We start from the raw sequence: 23,052 nt of genomic DNA on the forward strand, positions 1-23,052 counted from the left end.
TGTAGGTGAGTATGATCAGTACTTCTGGAAGATGAAATATAGAAATCAATTATAAAGAACATCTCTAAAACAGAAAATACGTACTCAGGATAATATGGCTCCTTCCAAAGGAAAAACTTTTGTCAACTTAATTAAGATATCCATGTTACTTAATGTCAGCCTCATCCATGTTTTGGAAAGATCCAGTAATTTCTCAGGACTCTCCAAATTTTTTCTTACTCTGTTTTTCAGTGACAAAACAGTGCAATGTGAAGTAGGAAATACATAATAAATGTGCTATGAACTTCAGTCCAAATGGAATTTAGACTCTTATAGAAAGACAAGAGAAGATGAGTCCATTATAGCAGAAACTTTTACAGGAAGTGATAAACCTGTCAAAGTCAATGTTACCCTAATAGTCAGATGGTGTTCAGGAATAAGGCCACAGTGAGGTAGGAGCAGGGCAACACAAAGAGGAGGATTTAGAGGAAAGACAGTGTGGTGGAGCACCATCCCTTATGCAAGAATTTGGTTGATATTTTTTCTCTATCCACATTGACAATCTCTACCTTTTAATTGGGGTGTGTAGCCCATTTATACTTAATGCAATGATTGACACATTTTGGCTTAAATCTATCACCCTCTGTGTATTTCTATTTGTCCCATCTGGTCTTTGTTCTATTTTGACATCATAAAACAAAAATTAAAGTATGGTTGGATAGCTAAAGGCACAGGTTCTGGAGCCTCATGTGTGCAGGACCCTAGGTTTGGTACCCAGCACTGGACTCAAATCTCCTGTGTAGCATCAGTGAAGTTACATAACAGCTTCCTGCCTGAGTACCAGTACTTAGAAACTACAGGAAACAGTAGTTTTCTCTGGGAGGGTTGTATCAGGATCAAGTGAACTAATACAGAGAAGGACACAGACTGGTACCTGCTTCATCAAAAGGGCTCAATAAATGTTGGCTGCTGCTGTGGTGGTTATTGTTAGTGTATATTATCACAAAATTAATCTATGAGTATGAACAGGTCAAGAAATAATGTCCTTATTTGTTGTAAGGCACTGGGTTGTGGTGGAAGAGTTCAGAGGGGTAAAAAAATATACTGTGTTTTGAATTAATAGAATTAATTTGAATTAATTGAATTAAAGAGAAAGACTTCTGGATCACAATCATTTTTTTTTCAGTCTTTGGAAAAATATCCCCCAGATCAAACTTAGTATGAATTACAAATCTATTTTTGTTTTTTGATACCAGGGATTGAACCCAAGGGTGCTTAACCACTGAGCCACATCCAGCCCTTTGTTGTATTTTATTAGAGACAGGGTCTCACTGAGTTGCTTAGGGCCTCGATAAGTTGCTGAGGCTGGGTTTGAACTTGTGATCCTCCTGCCTCAGCCTCCTGAGTGGCTTGGATTACAGGAGTGCACCACCTTGCCTGGCTATGAGTTACAAATCTGTTTGGCTGTAAATGGCTCTTATGTGTTTTGCTTTCAAAACTGTCCCTTTTAATCTGAATAACCTTTAGGGTGTCTATCACCATCGCCATCACTTCCCTTGCAGTCTTATAAGCCACCCAGAGTGGTTTCCCTGCCTCCATTCATTTCTTCCTTCATCCTCACTTATGCACAGAAGCCTAAGGAGCTTTTCTAAAGCACAACCCTCATTACAAGCTCCCTTCCTCCATACTCTTCAATGGCTCTCCAGGACCCCAGCACCAACTAGAAGCCTTTTGACATGACGTTCAGGCTTTCTCTGCTCTATGGTCTCAATCTTCCTTTCTAGCTCTAATTTCCACTGATGACTCTCATTCTATGTTCAGCATCTAAACTGAACATGCCCGATGTATTCTTTCCCTCCTTTGTGATTTTTGTCATGCTGTCCCCTCTATGTTCCTTTCCCCTCCCTCTCCATCCTCCAAGGTCCCAGACTCCCAGTCCTGTGCCCTTTGTACTTATTTTCATGCATTTAGATTTAAACTCCCTGGGATTGTATCTATGCCTTTAAAGATTCTCTCTGCATAACTCAGCCTCACATTTGCCTGTGCCCCACCACTGAGCTATACCCCAGCCCCTGCTCTGGTTCTTGAATTAAATTCTCCATCATCCAAAATCATAATGAAATATAATGGAAGTGGAAATGAAATGAAACTCTACTTGAGTAAGTGAGAGATAAGTGCTTAAAGATATTTCTAATAATCCTGGAATAAACTTAATGTCTCCCAGTTATCACCAAACAGATATGACATACTGGGAAAACAAGTTAAAATAATCCAAGTTGTTTCACTTTGCTGCTAATATTTTAGACAGGGCAAGAACGTTCTGGCTAGAAAAAGCATTATATATAAATCAAATTTCCCTTATCCTTAGCAAGCAATAAGGATGAATCAAAGAACAAAAAATTTACAGTTTTGTTTATAGTAGCAGTTGCAGGAATGAGAGTATATCTTCAAAAGGCAGTTTAACAAATTATACCTACATATTTAAATATACCTTTATATTCTTTGCCTTAAATGACTTACTCTTTCAACCCATGTTTTTGTGGGTGACTGAATAAAAATACTGTAACCTTTTTAGTTTAAAAAGTAGCATCCAACAGCATCCAACTTGCAGCAAGGACAGACTTCATTGCTCTGACCGGCTGGGGGTCCATCTAAAGCTCCTGATCCCAAGCTCTGCCACATAGAGAAGTCTGTAAAGGTGGGTCTAGGCCAAAGCTGCCCCTTAGTGAGAGAATCTAAGAAATATCACCAACTGGCCCATGTGCTCACATGGACAGAAAATCACAACACACCCAGAAAACATATAACACAAATCACTTTGCCACTAATCCAAACAGTTAAATTATTTAATGGGACCTACAGGAATGTATACAGACTTAATCTGATTTTCCTACATAAACATTTATTAAATATTCCTTAGGAATAAATGTTCTCCTCTTTGTTTATTCATTTATTTATTAAAAAATAATTATTAATACTCACTAAATGCCAGAGACTGTCCTTAGCCAGTACTTCTCAAATTGTTTTGAAAGACCATTTTTCCCAATCATTTTCCAATTTGCAGTCTGATACTTTTATGAGACACAACAAAAATAAATCACCAGCAAAACAGTCATGCATTTGGATATTGTGCCAACAGCAAATTGGTCTCAACTTCTCTAAATCTCTGACTCTACACCAACTCACTCTTTACTGAACTTTCTTTACTAATCTTGGTGGGGACCAGTAACAGGAGCCAGCCTGCGACCACATGACCACAAGTCAGTGAGCAACACAGGCACATTCCTGTTCACAAGATGCCACAGGCTAGCAGAGAGAAACAGGAAACAGCAAGCAGGATTAAAAAATGAAATAAAATAAAGAAGTCAGTGGAGTACTGGGGTAAGCACAGCAAGGGTGGCGAGGAGAAGCCCAAGTATGCAGGGTGGGGCTGGGGGTGGTAGGGCCTTAAATAGATGGTCTGGGTGGCTTCACTGCAGATTCCAGGTTTGAAGGCTTGAAGCTGGCAAGCCAGTGGCCTCTAGAAGAGCTCTTCAGGCAGGGAAACAGCCCGGGCAAAGCCCTGAGAGAGCCGGCAGGAGGGGTAGAGAGGCGCCTCTGTGATTGGAGCTGAGAGAGGAGAGGGGAGGAGAGTTGTAGGAAATGAGGAGCCAGACCACAGAGGGCAGCTCTTCAGAATCCTAGCCTCACCCTGGGAATCTGGTTAAAATGAAGTCTCTGAATCTGCAGCTCTGCAGGGCCTCTGACATTCTGTAACTCTCAGGAGCTTCCTGTGGGCTGCCTTTTTGGTCCCTGATCCACATTTTGAGTTGTGAGGGTGTCATCTCAGGGAAGGGGCTAGGCAGCACTTCCAGCACAGGAGGAGAAACGTCTCAATTGTGTTTTGCTTTTGTTTTTGTTTAACTTAAAAAACAAACAAAAAAACCCTTCTTCGTCTTCTAAGTTATATACACCAGGATCACAAAAGCGGGGAACAGAACCTGCTCCAATTCCATCCCCAGCACCCACCCTTCCCACTCCTCCACTGATCCCTCTTGAATCCATTTACAGTTTACTTTTTTTTTTTTTTAATTAGCGTTCTGTGCACACACCTGATCCAGGATCCACCGCACCCCATCCACGCCTGCTCATGAGAAAACTCGCTCAGATTCATTCCACTGTTTTCCCTGTCTCTTCTTTGTCCCCTTCAAATCCAATACTGATCTTTCCTCTCCTTTGATGAAATTCCCTCTCTCTTTTTTTGTCCAGTCTCTCTTTCTTTATTTTTGTTGTTGTTTTCTGGTTTTGTTTTGTTTTAAGCAAGCCCTCCAGCTTTGGGCTTAAGGATCAGTGGTAGATGTCATCAAGGAATGAGACAGTCTGCATGAGAGCCTTTTCCAGACAAAGACACTTTCTAAAACCTGTAACGGCTTTCACACTGAGTGTACCAAACACCATTCTCAGTGTCTCAGGACCTGATTATTAACAATTATCACACTGGGCCGTGATGCAGAGAGATGGCCAGAGACCATCATGAAATGGGGCCACCTGCCCTTAAATTAAATGACCCTCAGTCCTTATGATTTTTAGTTAATGTGCTGATTCCATCTTTTCTTTCTTCTCTCTCAACACAAAGCCTATTGTTAATGTGCTTTTCTTCCCTTCTTTCTTCCTTGACTTTCTTTGCTGTGGTCTAAAAAACAGGGTTGAACCATTTTTTTTTTTCCTTCTGCAGTAAGATAAATGGGTGTGAGTGGAGGATCTGAGGAAATCCGGCAGGAGTAGGACCTCCCCCACAGGAGGGACCTGCTGCAGGCACTAGGGGCTTTGCTCCCATTTGTAGACTTTAGTTTAACTCTGGGGACTCTGCCCACCCAGGTTCCCTGTGTACCTCACTTGTGGGAAATGTTCTCTTGCTATCTTCTCATCTACAGAGAATCTATTTTAATTGTAGTTCTTTTTAAGGTCACAAGATCATTGTACCTGTTAGGAGTAACTGCAATGACATCACACCTTCAATTTTATTATTATTTTTAAATTTTTTAGTTGTAGATAGACACTTCCTTTATTTGTTTTTATGTGATTGAACCCAGTGCCTCACATGTGCTAGGCAAGCACTCAGCCACTGAGCCATAACTCCAGCCCACACCTTCAATTTTTAGGGTGCTGAGGAGCACATGGCACTGTGCCAGCCTACAGGGGTGTAGGTGGCAGTGTGCAGCCTTGAGTTCTAGTAGAGCTACCAGAGAGCATCCAGGGCCTGGCCTCGGTCTTTGGTGATCTGATTTCAGAGCTTCCCTGGCCTGGTCACTGAACCGCTGCCAAGGAAATCACTCACATTCTTTCCCCAGCTTCTCCCTTAGCACCAGCTACTTCATTATTTTTCTTTACCTTTCTGGTTGCTTAACACTGAATATTTCTCACCCTTGGCAGCATTTCAGCTACCAGGAAGCAAAAAAAAAAAAAAAAAGCAAACTTGAGCTTCATTTTATCCCTAAAGCCCTTAATCCTTAGGGTAACCAAACATTTCAATTTTCCTGGGACTGAAGGATTCTAAGATACGGAGTCCCAGGTAAGGGACAGCGCCAGGCAAACTGGGACAAGTTGGTCACGCTATGATGATACAGGAGATTAAGCTTGGTTTGGGCAGGAACTTTTTTCTAAAATTAGATCCTTCTATCAGGCAAGACTCTGCCTTAGATCCACACTACAGAGTCACCCACCCTGGATCCTATGCATGGAAGGGGCTGCGAGCGGCTTGCTAGACAACACTGTACTCATCAAAGGCTCAGATGTCTCTGTTTGACAGGGAGAGTATGTCCCTATGACTTTGTCTCAGAGACCACATAATCTCTCTCGGGAAAGCACAAAGAAACCAGACCCCAAGTGGAGGAAAGCCTTCTGGACCTTTCTGTCCCATACCCACTTCCATTCCTGAATGCCACACACAAGTCAGCAAGCCCACTGTGTCTTCAGTTATGGGTCATCGCTGCAGTTCTGAATTCTTGTTCTTTTTGGCATTGTTGGGCTAAGAACATCTTTTCTTTTTACCAGAACAACATTGAATTCACCTTAAACCCTCATCAGTTAGACTTGGTAATATTGGAGTGAGGCTCAGTGGTAGAGTGTGTGTGTTTGAGTGGATAAGGCCCAGGGTTCCCTCCCCAGCACCAAAAAGAAAACATATACATGTGCATGTGTGTGCACACACATATATTAAACAAACAAACACATCAAATTTGGTAAAGTCTCAGTGTCAGAGTTTTCTCAGTGAGATGGCAAAGGAAGCACAGGAATTGGATTCTGACTTTTAGCATGCACAGTGGGAAAAATGTCCCTTCTAAAAGGATCTTTTAAGACCAGTGTTTCTCAACCATCAGCAGAAACCGTAATCACCCAAAGGATGTGTTTGATTGCTGAATTCAGCTCATAGTTTCTGACCTGCAGGTTTGGGGAGGGATCTACATTTTTTTCAAGTTCCACAGAGACTTTCCTTTGAGAACTCTGAGTGTTCCATCTGTATGAGACTACATTGACTCAAAGTAGGCATTACACAAGTGGTTTTCTACTCATTCAACAAACATTTATCGAGCACCTACTCTATATGTCAACCACAGAGCCAGAAAGTGAAAGAAGACACTTAGGAGACAAATGCTATTCAAATATGTTGTCTTTGCCACTGTTATTTTCTAGACCAGGTTTAAAGACTCACTGAGTATCTTCACTTATTTTAAGAGGTCACATTAAATTCTTAGGAAGTTGTCAAGGATAGGGTTACATTTACTTTTAACTTTACATACTGGAGGCAGAAGGGAGTATTCTTCACTCCCTTCTAAGAAGTTGATATTCAATTTCTAAAACTATTAGAAATTATCACCTTTAAAGGTTATTTTGAGTTTATAAACTGTAGCATCCGTGCTAACCTGGCCACTGTGTCTTCTCCTGCATGGCAAAATTCTTCTAAAACTCACCTCTCTGAATTTTTTCATAACCTCTAACATAGGCATCGTTGCCATTATGCTTGTGCTCTGGATATTTTGCAAAAGAAAGGAACAAGGCTAGCATAGGGAAGTATACTTCAGAGCTCATGGCGTTAGGGGAAAGGATGGAAGGAGGAGGAAGAGAGGGGAGTTCTACAAGTACCAGATTCAATTTAGCCCCGTTTCTATTAATCATGCACCTTTCCTATTTTGCATAAGACTTTTCTCATTTTTAATAGATCTGGGGTTTTCATTTGTCTGATTCTGTTTTGCTTTATTTTGTAATAGTGAGGGACACCAGAAGAATGCTTGGGACATCAGTTGTCATCCTAGTAGCTAATTCCAACCTAGGACTCTGCCTAAAACTGGGGCTCTTTAGATGCCCACCAAGAGGAAAAGATTCATCATGTGTTTTTGTAGTCTTTGAAATTTGAGGGGCATTTTCTGTGAAGGTTGGGGCTGTACCCACCGGCTCCTCAGTCAGCTGAGCTGATAGAGAGATGCTAACTCTGGAGAAGGAATTGGAGGCTAGAAGGAGAAGTGTCCACAGCTGTGGCAGTTAGAAGGCACAGAGGAAAGTCCTATGCCAGGCCACCATTCCTGAGGCCACATACCTCGGGAAAATCCGTTTGCAGCCTGTTCTCATTCCTGCAACTCATTAAAGCACATGACAGAGTTGGTTTTTTTGTGACATCATCTCTGCTTAGATTGTTCCCGCAAACATGTCCAAGAGAAGTTCCTGCTGAACTTTTCCAGGGCTTTCCTGCGTACATTAGGTTGAGATGCACTTTTTGCTGCCGCCAAGTTAGGTTCTGGCAGGGACCCAGGACATCAGGAGCGCAGCTGCCGGACAACACTAGGCGGGGCTGTGTGAGCCAAGTTATGTATTTGGCTTCCAGAATGGGATGTCGATGGCATGACTGTAAAATGTGCCTAGGGAAATTTTATTTTTAAATTATTTTCTTATTTGAAGTAATTGAAACAGTGCCTGCTCTAGAGACTGCCCTGTTAACCTTAGTGTGGAGTTCACTTCATTTTAAAGGATTCTTTCAACTTTAAAAATAAACATACTGTTATTTCATGAGAAGAGTGGAGTGCTTTTTCTTTTCTTCTTTTGACTTTTGTTTTCCAAGATTGAGCATATTAAAATTTATTTTTATTTTTTTCCATTAGACTTTGAGTAGATTTGGGTTCCCAGAAATATTGAGAGGAAAGTATAGAATTCTCATATTATTAATATCATGCAGGGGATGAGTTTCAGCTCCATGTAGGTGTGGGCTCAGCATGCAGGAGGCCCCATGTTCAATCCCCTGCACAAAAGAAGAAAAAAATCTTGCATTCCTGTGGCCCATTTGTTAGAATTGATAAGCCAGTATTGATCCATTATTATTAACCAAAGCTCCTATTTTACTTTAGGACTCACTCTTGGTGTTGTGCAGTCTATGAGTTTTGACAAATATGTAATAACATGCATCCTCCAATGTAGTATGAAATAGAACCGTTTAACCGACCTAAAACCCCCCTCTGTCCCCACCTATTCCCTCTTCCCTTTTCCCCAAGATTCTAGCAACCACTTATTTTTACATTTTTTTTACTGTCTCTGTCATTTTGCCTTTTGCAGAATGTCATATTGTTGGAATCACATAGGATATGGCTTTTTAAATTGGCTTCTTTCACTTAATAATATATACTTAAGATGCCTCCGTGTCTTTTCATGGCTTAATAGCTCATTTCCTTTTAGAGTTGAATAATATTGCATTATATGGATGTATCACAGTTTGTTTATCCATTCATCTATTGAAAGACATCTTGGATGTTTCCAAGTTTGGGCAATTATGAACAAAGATGTTATAAATGTTTGTGGACAGGTTTTAGTATAGATGTAGGTTTTCATCTCATTTGGGTTAATATGCCTGATTGTGTCTTAAGAGTCTATTTTGTAAGAAACTACCAAATTGTCTTCCAAAGGGACTTATTTCAGCAATGAATTGGAGTTCCTGTTGCTCCACATTCTCTCCAGCATTTGATGCTTGTCGATGTTTAGGATTTTTGTCATTTTAACAGGTGCATAGTAGCATCTCATGTGCAAGTCCCTGATGACATATGATGTTGGAGATTTTATCATTTACTCATTTGCCATCAACATATCAGCTTTGGTGAGGTGTCTATTCAGAGCTGCTGATTTTTTAAAATTGTGTTGTTTTCTTATTCTTGAATTTTAAGGGTTCTTGATATATTTTGGATACCAATCCATGGCAGATATGTGTTTTGTGTATATTTTCTTTCAGTCTCTGGTTTTTAATTCTCTCTTCTTTTGGGGGGATGGATAGAGGGTACTGGGGAATGAACTCAGGGACACTCAGCCATCGCCAGCCCTATATTGCATTTTATTTAGAGACAGGGTCTCACTGAACTGCTAAGCACCTTGCTATTGCTGAGTCTGGCTTTGAACTCACAATTCTCCTGTCTCAGCCACCCAAGCCTCTGGGATTACAGGCGTGCACCACCATACCTGACTCTTTTCATCTTTTAACTGTCTTTTGCAGAGCAATAATGAATTTTTTCATGAATGTAATTAATCAGGGAAAAAATGTTTTTAAATAAACCAGACTCCCACTTTGGCTTGGCACCTACTACCTACCCAAGAAAATAAGAACAGCTGAGAGGATCAGGGTAGTTAGTTAGCTGCATGGTAGTTGATAGATGAGAACCATGGCATAAGCAGGACTTCTCAATTGGATGTAAGCATTTTAACTGATGTAGGGAGAGCAAATAGATGTGACCCACAAATTAAATAATTTTAAAAAAGAAGCTTGATTGTAGAGCTATGTGTAGAACCCTAGAAAGATTTTTCTTTCAATTTTTAATTTTTTTAATCCTCTTGCTGTCCTCTCTATTTATGCCTCTTAAGTAAGAAGAAATCCCTGGGATGACTGGGAATCTCTGGTGTTGATTTCTTCCACTAAATACAAGATTTAGCAAGAGAGAAATTATTGCTTTAAATTCAAGGAGGGTTGGCAGTGTTTGATGACTGACTCACTTGGGTATCCATCCCACAGGTGTTTATTGAGCATGACAAGCTCTGTGTTTATTGCAGGTGATACACAGGGAACAAATCCAGGCTTGCTCTTGTGAAGTTTATATTTCAAGGGAGAAATGGACACATAAGTCTGAAATCAAATCTCTTTGACCAGGGCATCACAGAGCTCTAGGAAATACATAATGTATTTGGTGCTCCAGGGAGCAGAGTCCCCAAAGCTTATTCCAGAGCTAAGACCTGCAAGAGAAGGGTCAGGAATTGGCCAAAGAGTAAATAAAGAAAGATGTTTCCAGCCCTCTGCATATTGCCTTTCCATACTGGGAAAATCTCACATTTGAGACATACCAGGTAAAGATTGTTTCTGACTTTTAAAAAAATTCTTAAAATGTAACATGCCTACAGGAAAAAAAAAAGTTTAAAAGAGAGATGGACAGCATAATGAATTATCATAATGTAAGTACCCAGGCAAGCACAACCAAGATGTCCAGACAGAACTCACCCACAGCCGGAGCCTCATGTGTCCCGTCAGGATTGGGACTCTCATTCTTCTTCCTGCAGTAGCCACCTAGGCATACAGCCCTAAATACCATAATTTAATTTTGATTCTTCTTCTGTTTTTTCCCCCTTTAGCATTATATTGTTAAGATTTTTGAGGCTGAAGTTGTGGTTCAGTGGTAGAGTACTCACCTAGCACTTGTGAGGCCCTGGGTTCAATCCTTAGTACTACATAAAAATAAATAAAATAAAGGTATTGACAACTACAAGTAAAAAATAAATATTTTTTTAAAGATTTTTCACCATTCCATTTTAGAAACAGACCACCCTTCACAAATCCATCCTTCTCTTGATGGGCATCTGTTTTGTTCTCTTCTGTTGATGAGCCTCTGGAGCTCTTGAAAAGAACAAATGGTCCCATACCCTTGGCAGTGTGGCATAGCGGTCTTTGGAGTCAAGCTTAATTTATGCCCCCAGCGTGCCACTCTAACAGCTTTGTGACTTTGGGTAAGTTGCTTAACTTTCCTGTGCCTCTCTTTCTTAATGTCTGAAATAGGAATGATAAAAAGCACCTCCATCACAGGCTGTGCATAGAAAATGCTTAACACAGTACTCTTCATTTATAGTAAGCATTTGACAAAAAAAAAATGGTGACTGTGGGCTTCTGTTTATTACTCATGGGACTATTTCATTGTTCTTTGAGTAAGTTCTCTACCAAGTACATATGGCCTAGCCTTCCAGATTTTAGATCATAGAGGACTTTGAGATCCTTTGATTCAACTCATTTGGTAAATGAGGAAATTCCATCCTAGTAGGTCACCCAAGAGCTAACTGAATCCAGGCTGGGTTCTCAGGAGACCTAGAGGAAGGGATGCCTCTGGACTGGCCCAGGCTATTCTTGTGAGTCCTTTGGAAGGTCATCTTAGCTTGTTAAGTGTATTTTCCTCTTTGCTTTATAAAGGAACTGGGAGAATAAAGGCCTCAACGTGTTGACCTGCTAGTTCTATGTTTATCTGTAGACTGTGAATTCTGCTATATTTATATCCAAGTTATTTGATTGCTTCTTCATTGGTCACAAGATTTCAGGTGCTCTATTCTAATAAGGCTCCAAGGTGAGAGAACAAAATAAGGGACATAAAGCTATTGGGGGTGGGTCAGATTATTGGCTTTAGGTAGAGGCATGTGTTTAGTTTGGATTGTGGTTAGATTTAGAGTAACATTAATTGCAATGTTAAAAGCCATATATTTCTGTGCATATTATTGGGGCAAAGGCAGGAGGGAGAAATCCAGTGTAAACAAAGAGTATTAAATGAGCCTATATTTTTTCTCCCAACCAAGAGCAATTCACAGGCTAGGGATATAGCTCATTGGTAGGGTGTTTGCTTAGTAAGCACTAAGCACTCTGGGTTTAATTCTCATTACTATCAAAATATATACATACATACATATATATATATATATATATATATATATATATATATATATATATATATATATATATCACTGACTTCCTGGAATTCCACTTCAAGTCACACACTCAGTCCCAGGCCCAAGCTTTGCTTAAGCCTTTCCCATTACTGCCATCCACAAATCCCTCCAGTGCCACATCTTCCTTCTTTGTATTACAGTAAAATTCTCTGTTCCACGATCTATGTTCCTAGGTTCCGAGAGAGAGAGAGAGAGAGAGAGAGAGAGAGAGAGAGAGAGAGAGAGAGAGAGAGAGAGAGAAGACACAGTTTATGTGCATGTGTGATGTTGTAGCATCTCCAAGAGGGCACTGGGTCAGGACTGTCTTTCAAAACTAAGGCTCCAGATGAGGACTCACTGCAAGTTGATTAGAACCTGGTCCACAGTGAGCATCTAATAATGTTCAGCTGCTGCCTCTGCTATTTCTCACTCCTCTAATGAGAATCACATTTGTTTGGTTTTTGTTTTTCTTTTTGGTACCAAGGATTGAACCCAGGGGCCCTTAACATCCGCAGCCCTTTTTCATATTTTATTTAGAGATAGGGTCTCACTGAGTTTCCTTAGGGCCTCGCAAAGTTGCTGAGGCTGGTTTTGAACTTGTGATCCTCCTGCCTCAGCCTCCCAAGCCGCTGGGATTAAAGGCATGCTCTATCACGCCCCTTGAGAATCACTTTGGAGAGTAGCTAATTTCTAAATTAGCAGCCCCTTCTTCATTCCATCCAAATGGCCAAGCGTTCTGGCTTGTGCTAGGATTTCTTTTTACTTGGTTTTGCCTCCATGTCCCCATGGGTGTCACGAGTTGCCTCCATGTCCCCACGGGTGTCACCTTAAACCTTTTCTACACTGAAGAGTGGGATTGATTTGTGTAAGGGAAGGAGTTGTGTCGTATTAATCCACCTAAATGGCACAGGGTACATTTAGAGCCCCCACCGATTCCATCCCCATTCGAACTCACAGCCAGCAGTTGGAACAGCCAGCCTACCCAGCCATCAGGCCAGTGCGTCTGACCTAATACACATGAAGACCCAGCGTTCCCAGGGGGACTCTCCCTTTTTAAAAGGAAGAAACCAGTGATATCCCTTTTCATTCCATTGGTGCCAGGCATTTTCCCTAAGCAGCCTCTTTAAAAGAACAAATTCAAACAGGCCCGAGAAATAAATGCAAGAGATCTACAAAGCTCTTGGTGGATGAGTTTACACAGTATCCTAATTTCAGAGGAGACGTTTTTATGCCAGGGCACAATGGCTGGGTTCTCCCAGTGGGCACGCATCCACTTTAAATGTCCAGTTCTGCATTTGTGCAGAAATCAGATAAATGCAAAGAGCTCTAGGTTAGTTTCTGCTCTTAACTGATTGGTCCTCCAAAGGACAGTTTCCATGCTAACTCACTCCACAAGGTTGGAATGTTTGGGGTACCAGTGGGGGACAGAGCAAGCAAGGATCTATTCCAAATCTCCAAGGGTCGAATTACAAAGTGTCCCTTCTCTTTGTTCTTCACAGCTGCATTTACCGATGCACAGGGCAGTTCAGCTCAGAGCACCACACTATACTCTGCCTTCTGATTTTCATCTTGGCTGGCCATTTGGGGATCAGGGGACTTCCCATGTCTTGTAGTCTGCTCATTCTTTGCTGCAGACTTGCATCCTTTCATTGACTCCATTAGTGGAGGCCTCAAGTCAAGGAGCAGTTTCTGTGGGAAAGCACTGGGGGAAAAGAACATCACATTTCCTCTCCCCTTGAGAGGGGAGTTAGCATAGATGTCCCCTCTAACCCACGGCCCCGAGCAAATTGCCCATCGGAACATAGTGACAACTGGAAATAACTCCTGAGTTAGAGGATTAGAGGATCGAACACATACGGTTTTGCTCATGAGGGATCTTGACCCGGAGAATTCTAAACATTGACCTTAGGTGATTATCTTCCCTTGGGCACCCTGACGGAAAGGTCAGCCAGGCAGACTTCACACCTCCTTTTGCAAACCATCTCACCCTCTAGCCCCTCTAGGAAGCCAGTGGCATCCATGCATGCACAAATATTTACCAGCAACCTGTTGATCGTGATGCCAAGGACTTCCTTAACACTTCGCCTTCCCATCTGGGTCTGCATCCTGGTTAGGACTCCGGAGACCAATGAGAGGAACTGATTATTTTGAAGATGTTCAGTTTCATGGTTAGAAAGCTTGATGGATAGATATTTCTTCCTGCTTCCCACAGCTGAACAATTTTTTTAAAATGGCTGTTTCTTTTTTCATGTGGAAAATCTTCAAATATTTGTACATTGCTATGGCTTTTTCAGGTGGACTCCTCTTTGGGGGCTTTGTCTCTAAAAGTCATCAAATGACATGTAAGATGTGCCCAATCGCCAAAGCATCAGATACACGGCTTCTCAAAAGTGCCAAGACAGGCAGGTGGCTTCGGTCTTTTTCTTCTTCATTAAAAAAAAAGGAGGAGGAGGAGAGGAGGAGGAGGAGGAGGAGGAGGAAGAGGAGGAGGAGGAGCAGGAGGAGCAGGAGGAGGAGGAGGAAGAAAGAAATAAAAGTCAAATAGTTGTTCCTTACCAAAAAAAAAAAAAAAAACAACAGGAGTCTTCAAAAGACTAAAACATTGAGGAGGAGGAGGAGGAGGAGGGGAGGAGGAGGGGGAAGAGGAGGAGGAGGAGGGGAGGGAGGGAAGGAGGAGGGAGGAGGAGGGACAGAAGAAGAAGGAGCAGGAGGAGGGGGAGGGGAGGGGAGGAGAAGGGGGAGGGGGGAGGAGAAGGAGGAGCAGGAGGAGGAGGAAGAAAGAAAGTAAATAAGTTAGTTGTCCGTTACAAAAAAACAAAACAGGAGTCTTCAAAAGACTAAAACATGGAGCCCTATGTTTATTTTTTTCATCACTTTGTTTTTGTTCTAGGGATTAAACCTGGGGGGCGTTTAACCACTGAGCCAACCCTTTTTAAATGATTTTTATCATTAAAAAATTTAAAGTGCACATTGTGCACATCTTATCCCCAACCCTTTTTTAATGATTTTTAATTTTGTGACAGGGTCTTACTGAGTTGCTTAGGACCTCACTTACTTGGTGAGGCCTCAAACTTGATCCTCCTGCTTCAGCTTCCCAAGTCATTGGGATTAAGGGTATGCACCACCCCATCTAGCATCGCTCCTTTTGTAATTCAAATTGTTGCTTAACTCTTGCTCAGTTTTCCATATTTAATAAAGAAGGAGAATTCTTAGTGGAATTCTAGACTGAAAGTTAGAACATAAAGCTTGAGATAATATCACTTTACATTTTACTTTGAACTCCCTACAAAGTGGGGTTAATGTTTTCTGAGCCACTTTTATATGCTAAGATAATATATGCATAACATAAATTAGTGTTGTTGCTGTCCTTGAAAGCAGTTTTTCCCTGGTTCTCATTACTATCAGTTAGATGTTAACCCTATTTTGACTTCATAGGCCACTAATTTTATCAGAGTAATAATGGTCCTGGAGATCTCATATTTGGTGTTTTGGAGTTTTGACACTGTCTGTAGGCTAGTGTCAAAACTGTCTGTTTTCTTTCATTAAATTACCATGAGGTAAAATATAGAGAAGAATCAAGCTATAGGAAAAAAAACTCACAGAAAATAAAATAACAAAAGCTAGATTAAAAGTCTAGAGGTGAGGTGTTTACACTTGGTTTGAGGTAGTCAGTTAACTCTTCATGAAAACCAGGTAGATGGACCCCAGAGTTCCCTAGAGTTCCATGACTTTTTCTGGGAAAGATGCTGGGGTCAGGACCAAAGTCCTGTGTTTCAACAGATACTTAGTCATCCTTCTGTCTTCTGAAAAATGACTACAGTTTCTGTACTTACAAAAGCCACATCTGGAACCCAGAAGGAAAGAGTATGTGGGAACAGGAGTCTTAAGAAGAGAGATGACCTTCAGGCAAGGACACAGTCAACTCAAGACGACTCCACAGGAAGGAGAATATCATTCCTCCTTCTGTTCTTACTCTCTTCCTTTCCTCTGATCTGCTCAGGCTCTCCATTGGCCCAAATCGTGGAAAGTCAGAGTAGCCCATACAAGTCAGCCTCTGGGTCCAGAGGGAGGTAAAAAATGGATGAAGAGAGGATCCAGAAGGAAGGAACGCTACTTCTTTTAAAAGGACTCCATTTAACCTCAGTTACTCGTACAAGGCTCTCATCCTCTCTCCCAAAGTTGAAAAACACATCTTTGGAAGATATTTTTTAAACTAGTGCTTTAGGTAGTAGGAATTGTTTTCTGCTTCAGGAAGCATGTTTTGACGGGGCTTGGTGACATTCACCAAGAAATGTGCAATCCCAGTGGCTTGGGAGGCTGAGGGAGGAGGAGCTCAAGTTCCAAGCTAGCCTCGGCAACTTAGCAAGGACCTAAGCAACTTAGGGAGACCCTGTCTCAAAAAAAATAAATAAATAAAAAGCGTCTGGGGATATGGCTCAGTGGTTTAGCGCCCCTGAGTTCAATCCCTGGTGCAAAGAAAAGAAAAGAAACTTGTACTAGAATACCACTTTAACGGATAAATATTTATTTTTCTCATGTCACCAGAAGTCCAGGGATGGGCAATTTTCTGGCATTGGTTTAAAAGATCAAAAAATAACAAGCAAGGCCAATTTCTGCAATTTTCTTTATTTTCCTTGCATGCTCCCAAGACCAATAAAAATAGCGACTGCTAAATCTCCAGCTATCAAGGCTAGATATGTGTGTATGTGTGTGTGTGTGTGTGTGTATTTTTTTTTTCAAAAGAGCTAGAACAATTTTCCTGGAAGCCCCACCCAGTGAATTCTGTTCACATTTCAAGGGTTTCTTTTATCTGAGAAGCTGGGAGACATATCTGAGTTGATTACATTTTCTGCCTTCCATGTTGCGTGGACAGGCAGTGATGTCTACTCAAGGTAGCGTTTAACCAGTGGAGGTACATGGGCTCAGGGCATGGCACTGTTTCATGTCCATTTCCAAACTTGAGAATTTCCAAGTCATGTGAATCAGACCTTCCCTCTTGAATCATCAGATTTCCCATCAGGACCTCTTTCATGGAATATTGAGAATTGCAGGCAAGAAAAAGTCCACTTATATGCAAAAATCATAAAATCCCAAGGCAAATATTTAAGGCCTTGTGGAAACAGTTTGTGCCAATAAAATGCAGCTACTTCTGGTATAGTCTAGAAATAGAGCAAAGGAAAAAAATAGAAAAGACTTATTTTGGGAGTATGCTGGCAGAAGTGTAAAGGATATGATTTGTTGCTCAAGAATATTTCACAGTATGTATTGAGAATCTTAAAAAAAAGTTTAGATCCTTTATCTTGATAATTTACTCAGAATCTCTTTTTTTTTAAAAGTCTAGAAAAAAATAAGAAAGCAATAAAAGGAATTTGGTACTGCCACATGTTAGAATAAGATGAAACTATTAAAATTGACATTTATGAAGCATTTCAGGTAGTAAGGGAGAACTGTTTTATTTTCACAATAACCTTAGGTTCTGCTACAGCATTACATGAATAGTCCATTTCTCTAAGGTCTCCCTCTCCTTAAATACCCAAATGATATTTGGCTTGAGCCTCCATCCCACTCAACAGTAGAACTTCTACTCTATTCTTTGAGGTACTGTCACCCTCTTTCAGGAAAAACCCCAAACACTTTTTTAGAAAGGCATACAAAGAACTTTAAAGAATGATTCATAAAAGGAAATACAAATTGGCCTATGACTGCATGCAAAAATGTTAAATCTCAAAATTTAATGAGAAATGAAAATCATGGTTTTGTATATTTTAGACAAGAACAGAGCAAAAAGATAAATATGTAGGCTGTCAAGAATATAAGGAAATCATATGGTGGGCACACCTGTAATCCCAGCCTCTTAGGAGGCTGAGGCAGGAGGATGGCAAATTTGAGACTATCTTAGGCAATTTAGCAAGAATTTCTTTTAAAAAATATAAATAAATAAATAAAAAGGTCTATGGATGTGACTCAGTGATAGAGCACTTGCATAACATGCAGAAGGCCCCAGATTCAATCCCCAATACTGTTTTTTGTTTTTAAGGAAATGTGCATTTGTAATACTGTTTGTGGTAGAGCAGCAAAGATTTTGGAAAACAGTCTGTCAGTCTATCATTTGACCCAGCAATCTCTGCTGTATAAATTTATCTTCCACACATAATTAGATTAAGTTATGCATGATATTTTTATTACTGGTTGTTTTGAAGTATGGAAAGAACTCAATGGTGTTAATTATAGGTCACTGAGAATGATGGTTGATAAACAGAGAAACAAGGAAGTGCTTGACATGGTACCTAGTACACAGTAGGCACTACATAAGTATTTACTGAGTGATGAACTAATGAACTAATTCAGGGAGGTAGTACAATGGTTTGAACTAGTGTCAATAAAAGACCCATTTGTTAAAAGCTTGGTCTACAGAGTGATGCTAATGGGAATGCAATGAGCGTCTAATTGGAGGTCTTAAGTCCTTGGGGGGGGGTGTCCCCAAAGAGAACTGTGGGATCCTGGTGTTCTCTCTCTCTCTCTCTCTCTCTCTCTCTCTCTCTCTCTCTCTCTCTCTCTCTCTCTCTCTCTCTCTCTCTCTCCTCCCTGGCTTATTAGGTGAACAATTTTCTCTGCCATGCGCTCCCTGCTATTGCCATCTGCTATCCTCACCAGAGACCCAAAGCAATGGGGCTACCCAATCCCAATCTTGGACTGGAATCTTCATACATGAGTTAAAAAAAATTTTTTCTCTTTATAAGTTAATTGCCTCAGGTACTTCATTATAGTAAATGAGAAGCTGACTACTACAGGTAGTCCAAATGGTAAAATCAATTTCATTTCAAACATCATTTGCCAGATGTGAGAGACTGTTTGAAATGAAACATTTGTGGTCACTGGTTGTAGTCATGGGAGTGGAGCTTAGGAAATGGGTTACATTCATCTACTTGAATAGTAGGAGACTCTAAGGAATGGCATTTCTATTTGTCAGTTTGTTTTGTTATGAAAATGTTTTGTTATGAAAATGAATGAGGTCTCTAAGAAAGAATGGAAAAGGAGATTAACAGTGGGCCTTGGAAAAGTTTGTAAGGGTCAGGTTTGCTCTGTGGTTTATTTTGCTATATACAATTATTTGGTTGAGAGAAAGTAAGTGGGTTATCTGATTAAGCATAACCATTTTAGATACATTTGCATAGTCTAGAGGGAAGGTCTCAAGACCTTCTGAAAGGGGAGTGTAGTTTGCTTTCAAGTCTTTTCTCCTCCTCTCCTTACACTTCCCATAACACACCTCAAAAAATCCCCACACCTGTATTGCAAAAGAGTCTGGCACACAGTGATGACAACTTCGAATATTGGTCTTGATATCAGCGGGGAATAACATATTAAAATGCACTTGGATTTTAAAGATGAAAATATGTTGAATTTAAAATGATTATTATTTTCTTAGCAATTCCCAATAGATTGTATTCAAATCGCTTAATGTAAGAAAAGATCTAAAACAGGAGCCGAAGAGACTTATTCCTAGCCCTGTACGTTATAAAGGGAAGGATGAAGTCATATTGAAGGTCTCTTTGAGTTGAAAGTGAAGATTAGGTACATGGTGACATAGAGGAACAATGAGTTCTAAAATATGACTAACACATTATGATTCATTGATAGTAACCCCTCAGACTTTTTACCATGTGAACTGTGTGGGCAATAATGTTAAAATGGAGTTTATACTTAAGTCTCACTTTGAACATGCATTGCAGCTAGAATTCTGTCACCTGAGTTTCTCTGTGTTCCACTCACCCTAGCAACCAACAGGTATTTTTGATCTTGTATGGGGAGTTATGAGTGGCCAGTGGGAAAAATTCTAATTTTTTCAACAGCATTTTCACTGATCAACTTATTAAAATTATCCACACTAAACTTATTAAAATATTGAAATCTCTGGTTATGAGATCATGCTGGTAGAAGATAGTTCAAATTATGCAGCAAGTGTGAAAGCCTTCTGCAGTTTGAAGAGGGCGTCACTCTCAGTAAGTAAATCTTCTCTGCATAAATCTGAAGTTCAAATGTTTCTGATTAGTGCCCTGCTGTCTTCTGGTACCTCCTGCAAGGCAACAAGATTAGTGGAGTGTGTGAGTTCCTCATATCTTGTCATGATTGGGTCCAGGTTTAAGAACAGAGCAAGAGCACTAAGAAAGAACCACCATATTTTATGCCCAAGTCATAGACTCGAGCCTTAGGGCTTGAACATCGGTGTTTGTCAATCATCTAACCTAGAAAAATTTTCACATTTTTAAATAAGACAACTAACAAAAGTGGCATGTGAGAAACAGGTTGTAGAATTTTTATAAGCAATCTCTAGTTTAAACAATAACTTGAGCTATATCAATTGCAAACATTGTCACAAAGATCATTTCCTCTTGTCTTGCCAGTCTTTGCCCTAAGAGCAAAAATCAAATAATACAGTAGAAGAAAAGGAGGAAGTGATTGAGTCATGAACTTGATGCCTAAAGTAATAATGTGTTTGACTGAAACTGTCCTTCTCATCCGAAATTATAACTAGATGAATGTTGATGAAATGAACAAGGACATCAATGAGGTCTTTGTGAGCGTAAGATTCCCAATTGACTGTGTGAATTTTACCCTAAAATTTTAAGGGATGCTAATGAAAGTTGTGAGAGATCCAAAACAAAGGACTTACAGAATATTCAAAGCTCCCTTTGGACCTGAGAGTATGACATTACTTTCTATTATTATTAAAAAAAACTATAATGAAATGTTTAAGAAGTTAATAGGAACAGTTCCAACCAGAGCAGCAAAGAACAAAACTCTGCTTTGCATCCAGTCTACAGGAGATGGTTTGTTTGGCCTTTGGCTGAGGTTTGAAAAAGAGATGACCAATGAGCAGCTCTTCCCAAAATGTTGAGGCTCCAGGCAGGAAGCCCAATGGGGAAAAATAAAACACAGTGAGAATGACAAACTGAACATCACCTTGAGGAAAGCCACACCTCCCGTCGCTTCTCACAAGGACCAGAAATAACTACAAGTGTTTGGAAAGTTGCATCTCTAGTGATCTTAACACAGTCCCCCTCCCACCTGCCAAAAAACAGCTTGATGAGAATTAGGGTGGGGTGACCAAGAGTCATGCATATTTTTTGATGTCCTTTTAAGTAAAATTTCCATCTAGCAACTTTTTAAGGAAGTAATAGTTTTAACATCACCAAGGAAACACATGCATTTTACCATGAGCTTCACATGGTTACCAAGGACCAATGATGAATTGTGGCTAGGTTATGGGTTGTGCCACAGTATTGATGCTCTGGGCTCTCAGAGTAGCCAAGCAAGACAGGCATCAAAACAGGCATCAGGAACAGCCTGTTTACCTGGTGTCTGTTTACCAGTTCATATACATAGCATCACTTCTCTGTGTGCCATGACATGGCAAAGCCTGAAAAACCCTACTCTGTGGTCATACTTTGCAAAATATCTGAATTCCATAGGAAGGGATGTGTAAAATTATGAGTAAATAAATGAAGGCAGAAGAACGTGGAAGGAGGCCAGGACTTCAGGTCTGGGTACTGCTGCCTCCTTTGTTTGACCACACTGACTCTCTAACAATAAATAACTCAGAAATGTTCTAGCAAATGTTCAAGAGTGAGGGCATATGGAGCGTTTGATTTTGTTTGTGTTTAAAATATGATTTCCACGCAGATGGCATTGGTTTAGCTATTGCATGACTTTGTTTGGATCTTCTTTTGCTCAAGTAAGAGACGAGAAGCACAGCTCTTTGAAACCCAAGCTCCCGGGGTTGAATCCTGCAGTTTGCCTTATTATGTTCTACAGAGGTGCTGGCTCTTGTGCCTAAGATACTTTGCTTATCAGTGACAGCCCAGTGACTTTCTACAGTGGTTTCAGTTGGCTCTTGGAATATTAAAGTTAAGGTGTAAAAAAAAAGCCATGGAAATTGCACAGACATTCATTGCAGGTGTTGAGATATTTATAATTCCTGAGTGTGGTTACTGTAGCAGGAATTGGGCCACAATTCTAGGATTGACAAGCATTTTTTTTTTTAAAGGCTGAGTAATCTTCTTTAAAAATGTTCAAGGACAAAGTCTGCAAAAATGAAGCTGGATCATATGCCCTATTAGATAAATTGATATTTCTTATCCAAAGATATCTAGACATCCAGTCTCCCATTTTCCCCTTCTAACCTTGTTGGCTAGGGTGAGTGGGAAGAGAGAAAAACAAAGCGAAGTAACACCTGAAAATTCATAAGACTGGGGCTGGGGCTGGGTTTGTAGCTCAGTGGTAGAACGCTTGCCTAATATGATGGGGCACTGGGTTTGATTCTCACATATAAATAAGTAAATAAATGTCCATCAACAACTAAAAAAAATTTTTTTTAAAATCATAAGACCGTGAAGGTCTTATTTTTTATTTTAATTTTTTTGGTTTATCATCCTGCCTTACCTTTACCTGCAACCCCAGTATTTCTCTGGTGACCACCAGAGTGCCAGCTTTGTTTCTTCTTCGCTGTATTGGTCTTTTCTTAGGTGCATGCTTCATTCCTTGTCCCAAAAGTTAGCGGAAGTCAGTGTCTCACTCTTGCATTTCCCTAGGGCAAGGGGATACAGGCAACTTCCAAAGCAACCCAAGCGTCATGGTCTTCTCTTCACACTAGTGTGGTATCCTCAGTTATAACTAGAGTAAGATATCTGTTCAGTCACCAACAACCTCAGGAATCCATGAACCTGCCCTTGAATTGTGTCCTCATCCAAAGACAGAAGAGTCATTTCCTTCCTGGAACCTTATGTGAGAGAGAGACTGTGAAATCAGACAGTTATCTTCTCAAGCTTTATGTTTTGAGCTGTGATTCCTAGAAAACTGGGAATCCTGTTTAATATGGGTTGCTGTCTTATTCCCTAAATCCTAGAATTCAGATATTCTTTGCTGGCGCCTTCTGCAGGACCCGGTTCTTCCCACAAGGTCCTCATTATAAGGCAATATGGATTATTTGAACATGAAGGCATTTTCTTTACCTAAACCTAATTTAACTAGTTTGGAAGATGATTAAGGAGACTCAGACACTGGTATGGTTCTGGGGGAAGATCCAAGATTAAACTACCAACTTGCCAAAATTGT

The 23,052-nt window shown here is 40.4% G+C and overlaps 1 protein-coding gene across 9 annotated transcripts in view; it reads left to right on the top strand.

The window, feature by feature from the left end:
- The window catches only part of Myo3b (myosin IIIB), a 505,529-nt gene that overhangs the window by 337,472 nt on the left and 145,005 nt on the right, over positions 1 to 23,052 (top strand). The gene's annotated exons all lie outside the window — the stretch shown is intronic.

Source organism: Ictidomys tridecemlineatus, chromosome 7 (assembly GCF_052094955.1).
Source record: "Ictidomys tridecemlineatus isolate mIctTri1 chromosome 7, mIctTri1.hap1, whole genome shotgun sequence".
Classification (NCBI taxonomy): domain Eukaryota; kingdom Metazoa; phylum Chordata; class Mammalia; order Rodentia; family Sciuridae; genus Ictidomys; species Ictidomys tridecemlineatus.